We start from the raw sequence: 9410 nt of genomic DNA, 5'->3' as shown, positions 1-9410 counted from the left end.
CAACACGCTAGTCTCCGTTATGTCGACCGCTCACTTAGTGGTTCGGTGGCTAATTGGCATCACCCACTAAGACCGCATATTGGGCACCATAAGAACCTACCCACAAGTGAGGATAGCTCAATAAAATGCTCTACTAGTGTTACTCTTCGCGGCTCCTATGGGGTGAGCACAATCCCCCTCATAATCACTTATCCGAAGCACCGTGCAATCTTCTTTGCGTGCTTTGACGGAGACCACCACCATGCCATCTACGAGGTGGCAACCTCCAAGAGTAACAAGCACCACCGGCTTATAACTCCATCACTTAGTGCCACTCGATGCAATCTCACAAAGCAATCGCACTAGAATCACTCAGTCGTAATCGATTCACACTCTTGCAAGCACAAGTGAGTTAGAGGCTCTCCTAGCACTCCCCAAGCATGGACACTAAGTCCCAAGGGTCCCAAGCATGTGCCAAGGCTGGCCACTAGCCCTATCTATAAGCCCACAAGCAAATAAAGCCGTTACCCCTTTAAGTCAGCTTCTGCGGGGTCACCAGACATGTCGGTGTGGCACTGGACATGGGGTGGCGGTGCCCCTCCAACGATCATCCAACACTAGTTTCACTAGCCGTTGGGGCTCTAGACAGGCGGTGGTGGCACCAGACAGGGGGTGGCGGTGCCATGTCGGCCAACACCCCGAAAACCATGCTCTCTGAAAAAATGGGACAGTGTACTGGACAGCCCTAGGCGGTGCCATCGCCCTCCACATGGCGGTGCACGCCGAACATGGCTGTGACCAAGTCACCCACTACTATTCTCGACCTCGGTCTGGTGGGCACTACCCTAGGGGTGGCGGTGCTACCAAATAGGCAGTGGCGATGACCTCCCTAGGGCACCAGCCAACTCCTCCCTCTTGGCCTCTAGTTGGGCGCCGCCCTAGTGGTGAAGGTGCCATCAGGACCAGGGGTGGCAGTGCCACCTAGGCAGCACTTCGAGCCCGATTTTGCATCCTCTTCTTCGCCTTTTCTAACACCTTTGCAAATGTGCTAACACCACAAAGTGAACACCATCTCATGCATGTGTGTTAGCTTTTCACAAACATTTCCCAAAGGATTAGCGCTCTTTTCACAATGCCACTTGATCCTAACGCATATGCAAAGTTAGATCGCTCAAGTGGCACTAGATGACTGATATGCAAACAAGTTTGCTCCTCTTAATAGTACGGCAATCTATCCTAACCCCGGTCATGTACTTCTCTACACAACCTTTGACCAGTGAAATGACATGCCCTACAAATATACCTTCACCTTGTGCATTCCATTCCATCTCCTGCAATGTTGATGCAACATATGCACCAACCAATCACAAATGATATGATCCACTTCATCATCACATGACCTGTATTGGTTCATTGATCTTGACTTCACTTGCTCTTCTCTGTTGCTTCGGTCCATCAGCTGCCAAGTCATCACTCAACTTGCCCTTCACACTTGGAACTAGTCTATCGAGCCAAGTCTTGTCTTGATCTTCTCCACCTTAGTCACATGACTCCATGTCATGTCTCATATGCAATGAGCTCCTTCATCACATGTGTGAGCTTTGCAACATCTCCAAACCATTTTCACCTCCATGGCATATGTTGCTCACACACATGTACATGTGGACTAATTACCTGTGTGTCTCACATTAAACACAATTAGTCCACCTAAGTTGTCACTTAATTGCCTAAACTAAACAAGGACCTTTCACCAGTCCCCTAGCCATCCCGCCATGCCGCCCATCCCCTCACCGTGCCCATCCACTAGTAGTCATCATGCCCAAGTGTCTCATCTCCACTCCAATGTGGTGTTCCCCATGGGGCGTCATTCCCCACCGATTGTTGAGGGCCGTGAGGCAGATCTCTAGGTTAGAGGGACGCAAGGAGGGCTCAAGCTTCATCTACGGTGGATTGGAGTCTCATGTTGCAATTGCTAGGGACAAGGAGGTGGTGGAGACAAACCCTTCTTCTTCAAAACAACATGTAAGATGTACATCTATGACCCCATGTCATAATTTGCTTGAGTTGTGTTGTTTCATACTACAAATTTCTGAACATTGGCGATTAGGAACCATACTTTTGCAGTAGATTCTCTATTTTACTACTGAAATGTGTGTTACAATACTACTGAAACACTTACCAGAGTCCACTTGTCAGGTTCATAAACCCGGGGTCCCTCGCAGACCGGTTTCCTCGCAAAGGCTTGGCCCAAGCAGACAGTGTGCAACTCATGGGCCAGAAAGGTGATCCAATCACCAATTGGAAGGTCTAGCCGAGGAGGAGCAGCGCCCAGTTTTCTGACTCCGGTCCACCTCTCGACCAGGAGCATTCACTTCGGTCTCCTAGCCGCCTCCAGACAGCCTCTCCAACCAGAAGGCCAGGCCAAAGCACCACTTTAGACTCCGACCCCACAGTCTCTGACCGGGGTACGCAAAAACCCCGCTCGCTGTTCTTCTCCGACTGGCGCAATCAGAGCCGACTGGGACCAACCAATCGGGGACGCCCGCTCGGAAATGACCAGGGAACGAATGGAGAAAGCAAGGCAGGGCGCACAAGTCAAACCACAATACCAGGGACCATACCCTGTATGCCTACAGAAATAGTACTATGCAACCTCCCTGACACACCGTGTTGTAGGTGTCGACATTTTCCCTACAATATTGTGGGCGCCATTAAACTCTCGTATGGTAAGGCTCCCCCACATGCCTCTGGGCATCAATAGTGTTATGGGCGCTAGCATTTACCATACCGAGTGGACATGGTAAAACTCCCCACATGCCTCTGGGCATCTGCAACCGACATCCAACAGTGTTGTGGGCGCCTACCATCATCCTGTACCCACTGGCGTGGGCAACAAGACTTAGAAGTATATGTACTCTCTCCCTCTCACTTGTAAGGCCATCCCCTTCATCTATAAAAGGGGATGTGCTCTCTCCCAACATTCAAGTCATTCCATTTTCACTAGATCGATCAAGTTCCCTAGTACACAACCACAGAACCACTAGGTTTGATCCTCAAGCACACGCTTGAACACTTAGCTCATAGCGGAGCTCCTGCCGCTCTCGGCCCTTCCGACCGAAGCCTGGCTGGACCTCTTGTGCCCCCATCTTTCTCCTTCCCGTTTGTAACCCCACTACAAACTTTAAGCACCTGGGCATAGGAATAAAGTCACCGACCGATTCAAATTGGACGTAGGGCACGTTGCCTGAACCAGTATAAACCTTGTGTCATTGAGTGCTAGGCCACCTCTGATCACAACGTATGGCAAAACTACAAATATTTACTTGTTGGTCACTTTCTGCATCGACACCACTTCAACAAGAATTCTAGGTGCCTGTGTATACCATGACTAGCTGCTTTGTTTTATTACTAAAACGTGTGTTACAATACTACTAAAACACTTACCAGAGTCCACTACAATAAGAATTTTGGGTGCCTGTGTACACCATGACTAGGTGCTATGTTTTACCACTACTGAAACATGTGTTACATTACTCCTAAAACACTAAACCAGATTGAACTACAACAAGAATTATGAGTGCCTGTGTGTTCTATGATATCCCTATTTTGTAGTTTCCTCACATCTGTAACAAAATGTGAACTAAACCAAATTTGCAACGCTCTGAAATGTGTAGGAGGGCATGATTGATGGGAGAAATACCATCACTTAGACATCATCAGATTGCTAGAACTTCAAGCGCTAACATGCCTATTGCTGCAACTTCGAGTGCTAACATGGTTGTCTATGTTTCAGAAGTATGTTTCTAGGCACACTGTAACTTAATTTGTTTGTTTACATCAAAATAATTATTTGCTGTTGACTACATGTGTAATCAGACAACACATTTACAATGTAGGGTTCCAGTTGGCCCTAATCTTGATTAGAGTCTTTCCCATGGGGTAGAAGGTCAGCCATGTGAGGTTGTTGAGGTAGATATAAATGATGATGAGGTGGTGGATGAAGAAGAAGAGGACGTTGTAAGCTTCCAGTCGGTGATTCCATTTGAAGGAATGGAGTGTGATACATTAGAGGAAGTAAGGAGGGTGTACAATGTTTATGCATTCAAGATGGGATTCAGTATCAGGGTGGGCTCATCGAGAAATAGCCGTGTGAGTAAGTTGTTGATAAGGAAGGAGTTTGAGTGTTCGCATGCAAGGATTACACTTGGTGAAAAGGAAGACAGTGCATCAAGTAATGCATCATCATTAGCAACTGACTGCATCCAAGAAGAAAAGCACAACAACTGTAATGACAACTGCAACAAGGAAGCGGAGCACGTTGAAGAAGGCAGATTGTAAGGCACACATGGCTATGGGTCTATGTGAGGGAAGGTGGAGAGTCATGGTGTTTCAAGCAGAACACACACACACCGTATGGTGAAGATAAAGGGCAGGGTAAAGCAGCTGTGGTCCCACAGATGAATATCATGGGCAGATTATGAGCTGTTGAAGACACTACATCAGAACATATCCACCATGCAGATCATGTCGGTGTTAGGAGACTTTCATGGAGGCATGGGAAACCTAACATTCAATAGTAAGGATGTCTACAACATGAGGACACACTTGAGGGTAGGAGTACGGTATAGAGACATGGATGCTATCCTAGAGTACTTCCTAAAAGTTGCAAGATGAGAGCCCCTAGCTTCTTCTATGCTATCAAGCTAGATGTTGAGAATGCAGTGAGGGGGTTGTTTTGGGTTGATGGCAAATCAAGGGAGTTGTACAAGTGCTTCAGGGATTGCATATTCTTTGACACGACGTTCTGCACTAACCGGTACAACATGCCCTTTGCGCCGACTGTTGGGATCAACAATCACACTCAAAGCATCCTACTGGTTTGTGCTCTGCATCTGGATGAGACTACTGAAACCTTTGTGTGGGTGTTGCAAACACTCAAGGCTACAATGGGAGGGATGGCACCAACCAATATCATGACTGATTAGGACAGGGCCATGAAAGCTGCAATAGCACATGTATTCCCTTGTGCAACACACAGGTGCTACAAGTTTCATGTGGTGAGCAAACCTTGTGAGAAGTTTGGTTGGTTAATCAGGAACAACCCAGATTTTATAGACGAGTTTGGCTATTGCATCAACTTCACCGAGTCACCTGAAGAGTTCAAAATGTTGTGGCATAACATAGAGGTGAAGTATGATATGCATGGCAACAAGCACTTCTAGAACATGTCTTTGACCAAGTCTATGTGGGCGCCTGCATATTTCAGGGAATGCTTCTTTCCCTTCACAAGCATAATAGGGAGATCTGAGAGTATGAATGCATTATTCAAGAAAATGGTGCACCCACAGGACTTGGTGTTGAAGTTCCTTACCTAGTATGAGTACATAATGGAGACAAGGATTGAGAAGGAGTATCGAGAAGCAGCCAAAGGTGAAACGACAAATCCACTGTTGTGGTGGAGGTCTGAAATTGAGAGGCAAGCATCTAAGTTCTACACCAGAAGTGTTTTCTTCAAGTTCCAAGAGGTCCTACGTGATTCAACGGCATTAACTATAGGTTTGATTGCTAAAGAGGGCTACCAAATGATAGTGTAGGTAAGGTGTACATTCATGCCTCAATTTCCTTGAATTATGTTGTTTCAGACTGCACATCTCTGTTGTAGCATACTTTTTGCAGTAGATGCTCTGTTTTACTACTGAAACATGCATTACATTACTACTGAAACACTAACCATAGTCTACTGCAACAAGAATTCTAGGTGCCTGTGTATACCATGACTAGATGCTCTATTTTACCAATACTGAAACATCTATTACATTACTACTGAAACACTATCCAGAGTCCACTGCAACAAGAATTCTGGGTGCCTTTGTGTTCCATGATACCCCTGTTTTATAGTTTCTAATTCTGAAAACATATAATATTTCCTTTGTGTTCTAGGTGGTGAAACGAGTATACAAGGTAGGTGAGGCGACATTGAAAACATACAATGTTGCTGCAAATCAGGGGTTTGAAACATACACATGCTCTTGCAACATCTTTGATCAAGATGGTCTCCTATGTCCCCACATCCTGAAAGTCTTTACCACACTTGATGTGCAGCACATACCACAGAAGTACCTACTGCATAGGTGGTCAAAAGAAGCAATGCTGAAAGTGCCTCAACATTTGTCAGGCCCTGAACCAGTGTTTGGTGTTCTAGTGACAAACAAGCTGAGATACAATGCGATGTATAGGAAAATGACACAACTTGTAGCTGATGCTTGTGTCAGGCCAGAAGAGTACATGGTGGGTTCAGAAGGGATCGACCAGCTAAGGGAAAAGGTGAAGGCAACCACCCGAGCATTGATTTCACGGCAAAATGATCCACAAATACAGTTGGGAGTGAAAAGGAGGTGGAGGGAGGGGTGAATCGAACAAAGTTCAAGAACCCTCCAACAAAAGATCCAAAGGGAAGGCCCAAGGACAAGGTCGACCGTTTGAAGACCATTGTTCGACAAGCGAAAGATAAAGCAATCAAGAAGAACAAGTCCAAGGTTAGGAAGACCAAAGCCAAAGACTCGGCGTGCTTGGTATGCCACGAAGAAGGCCATGGTGTAGAGACATGCAAATACGTGGCAGCAGCAAAGCATCTAAGGGACATCGAGTTAAAGCTATAGATTTATCTTGCTTCAGCAAAAATAAATGTATATATGAGCCACATTAAGTTATAAGTTAAAGACATAGTTGTATTTAGCTTGTGTACAACTTTAAGTATTCTGTTGACCATTTGCTTGAACACTTCTATAGTAATATATTGTGCATTGATTGTCACAATGAAGTTTATTATTGGTCACAATTTAGTTTTATGAACTGAATCTTTTTTTGGTTTAACACTTCGTTCATCTTTGTTCTAGTAGATTTTGCTTATATGTTTATTGTTTATTTTACATCAGTTGTGGTAACTTATATCGCCTTTTCTTTTCTACAAGGCCACCTTTCATTGAGATATCTAGCTTCCACGTTACGTACTATGAGTTCTGTGACTCCTTCAATCATGCCTTCCTGCACTGTTTCAGAGTGTTGCAAATTTGGTTTAGTTCACATTTTGTTACAGATGTGAGGAAACTACAAAATAGGGGTATCATAGAACACACAGGCTCCCTAGAATTCTTGTTGCAGTTCAATCTGGTTTAGTGTTTCAGGAGTAATGTAACACATGTTTCAGTAGTGGTAAAACAGAGCATCTAGTCCAGGTGTACACAAGGCACCCAGAATTCTTGTTGCAGTGGACTCTGGTAAGTGTTTCAGTGGTATTGTAATACACATTTCAGTAGTAAATATAGAGTAGCTAGTCATGGTATACACAGGCACCTAGAATTCTTGTTGCAGTGGACTCTGGTAAGTGTTTTCAGTAGCATTATAACACACATTTCAGTAGTAAAACAGAGCATCTACTGCAAAAGTATGGTTCCAAATCGTCAATGTTCAGAAATTTGTAGTCTAAAACAACACAACTCAAGCAAATTGCGACATGGGGTCATAGATGTACATCTTACATGCTATTTTGAAGAAGAAGGGTTAGTCTCCACCACCTCCTTGCCCCTGGCAATTGCAACACGAGACTCCAATCTACCGTAGACGAAGCTTGAGCCCTCCTTGAATCCCTATAACCATAGATCTACCTCACGGCCCTCAACAATCGGCGGGGGATGACGCCCTGCGGGGAACCCCACGTTAGAGAGGAGATGAGATATCTGGGCACGATGACTGCTGTGTAGGGGCACAGGTGAGGGGATGGGTGGCGCAGGCGGGATGGCTTGGGGACTGAGCGGCGCGGCAGGGGGACCGGCCGCCCGCGAGCGTGGGATGCCACGACTGGCGAGTGAAGCTCTTTTCTGATTGGTGTGATCGACTCGAATCGAAACTGTTATTTGGTTGCGTCCGACTCGAATCCAAACAGGACAACCGGTCGGACCTTAGGTGCGTCCGGATGCGCGCTGAAGCCGGGCGTCTGGGCGCAAGGTGCGCTGATGGAACATAGCTAGGCAAATCAATCATCTCGCAGTCTGATGCCATTTCTTTTGGGGAAATAAAGTTCAGTGAGAGTAGCTTGTTTAATTAATTCACCTTTTCAGTTCGCCTTCTTCCTATCGAATGTGATCATGGATCAAACACTTAAGTTCCACTTTAAGATTTCATCAAATATGAGTCATTTTCAAGAAACAATTTTGGTCTTGTTAAAATCATCATAATCATGTCTTGGGACAGCTGCTTAGCTTGTTTAATTAATTCACCTTTTCAGTTTGCCTTCTTCCTATCGAATGTGATCATGGATCAAACACTTAAGTTCCACTTTAAGATTTCATCAAATATGAGTCATTTTCAAGAAACAATTTTGGTCTTGTTAAAATCATCATAATCGTGTCTTGGGACAGCTGCTTAGCTTGTTTAATTAATTCACCTTTTCAGTTCGCCTTCTTCCTATCGAATGTGATCATGGATCAAACACTTAAGTTCCACTTTATGATTTCATCAAATATCAGTCATTTTCAAGAAACAATTTGGTCTTGTTAAAATCATCATAATCGTGTCTTGGGACAGCTGCTTCATTTTTATTTTTACATATATTAAAGTAGTGTTGCAGCTCCTAATTTCACTATTTATGCACCATTTTGACTAATACATGGTGCATACGCTAAAATGGGAGTTGTTTTCAATACTCTGTACCTTTAGGGGGCATCATGGAAAGTAAAAGTCGCAAAACCAGGGGAGCTCATGAACTTCTCTTTTATGGAGCGGCCTGTTTTCCCCCTTTTAGGGTTGAGAGGGAGTGGAGAGACTTGAGGGGTTTATGTTTTGATCTACCAAGTTTATCCATCAAAGAGTAAAATTGGTGCGATGTGAAGGCTCCCAACTTTATTTTCCTTTTTTCACTTGTTTCCCGTTAGCATAGGCTTTTTTTTTATTTTTTTGGGTAAGAAACAGGCATGAGAAGTTTGGAATAAGACCATAGAAACGATAGAGACTAGCGACAAGTCTATAGTCTGTCCTAAAATAAAGTGTTCTATGACTTCTAAAACAAAATTTGTACTGAAATATAAGACATTTTGTGTGGTGTCTACACTAAAATTTAACAAAACCATAATTTGAGGGATAAACTCCTTAAGTTGGTTAAATCCATGAGTACACGCGTTATTTAAGTATTTTCTTAAATTATCTTAAAATTTTTAAACTGCATTGTATTATTACAAGGGGGGTGAGTAACACCTAATAACATGACTCTTGTAATAAGAGCTAGACATGCCCAACCAATTAACATGTTTAACAGACCACATCCACGAACAACAGACGTCACCAAAAGTAACCATATGAGAATTACCAAGCTTTTTGTTAGATACAAACACATAGCAGCAAAGACTTATCTTTCTAGAACTTCCTTCAGCTTTCTC

At 44.2% G+C, this 9410-nt stretch overlaps 1 pseudogene; it reads left to right on the top strand.

The window, feature by feature from the left end:
* The first annotated feature begins 4029 nt into the window (after positions 1-4029).
* On the top strand, positions 4030-6638 carry LOC136497243 (protein FAR1-RELATED SEQUENCE 5-like; annotated as a pseudogene).
* The last annotated feature ends 2772 nt before the right edge of the window (positions 6639-9410 follow it).

The sequence above is a fragment of the Miscanthus floridulus genome, chromosome 12 (genome assembly GCF_019320115.1).
Source record: "Miscanthus floridulus cultivar M001 chromosome 12, ASM1932011v1, whole genome shotgun sequence".
Taxonomy (NCBI): Eukaryota; Viridiplantae; Streptophyta; class Magnoliopsida; order Poales; family Poaceae; genus Miscanthus; species Miscanthus floridulus.
The sequence above is the reverse complement of the archived record's forward strand: the minus strand, read 5'-3'. Positions and strand labels throughout refer to the sequence as shown.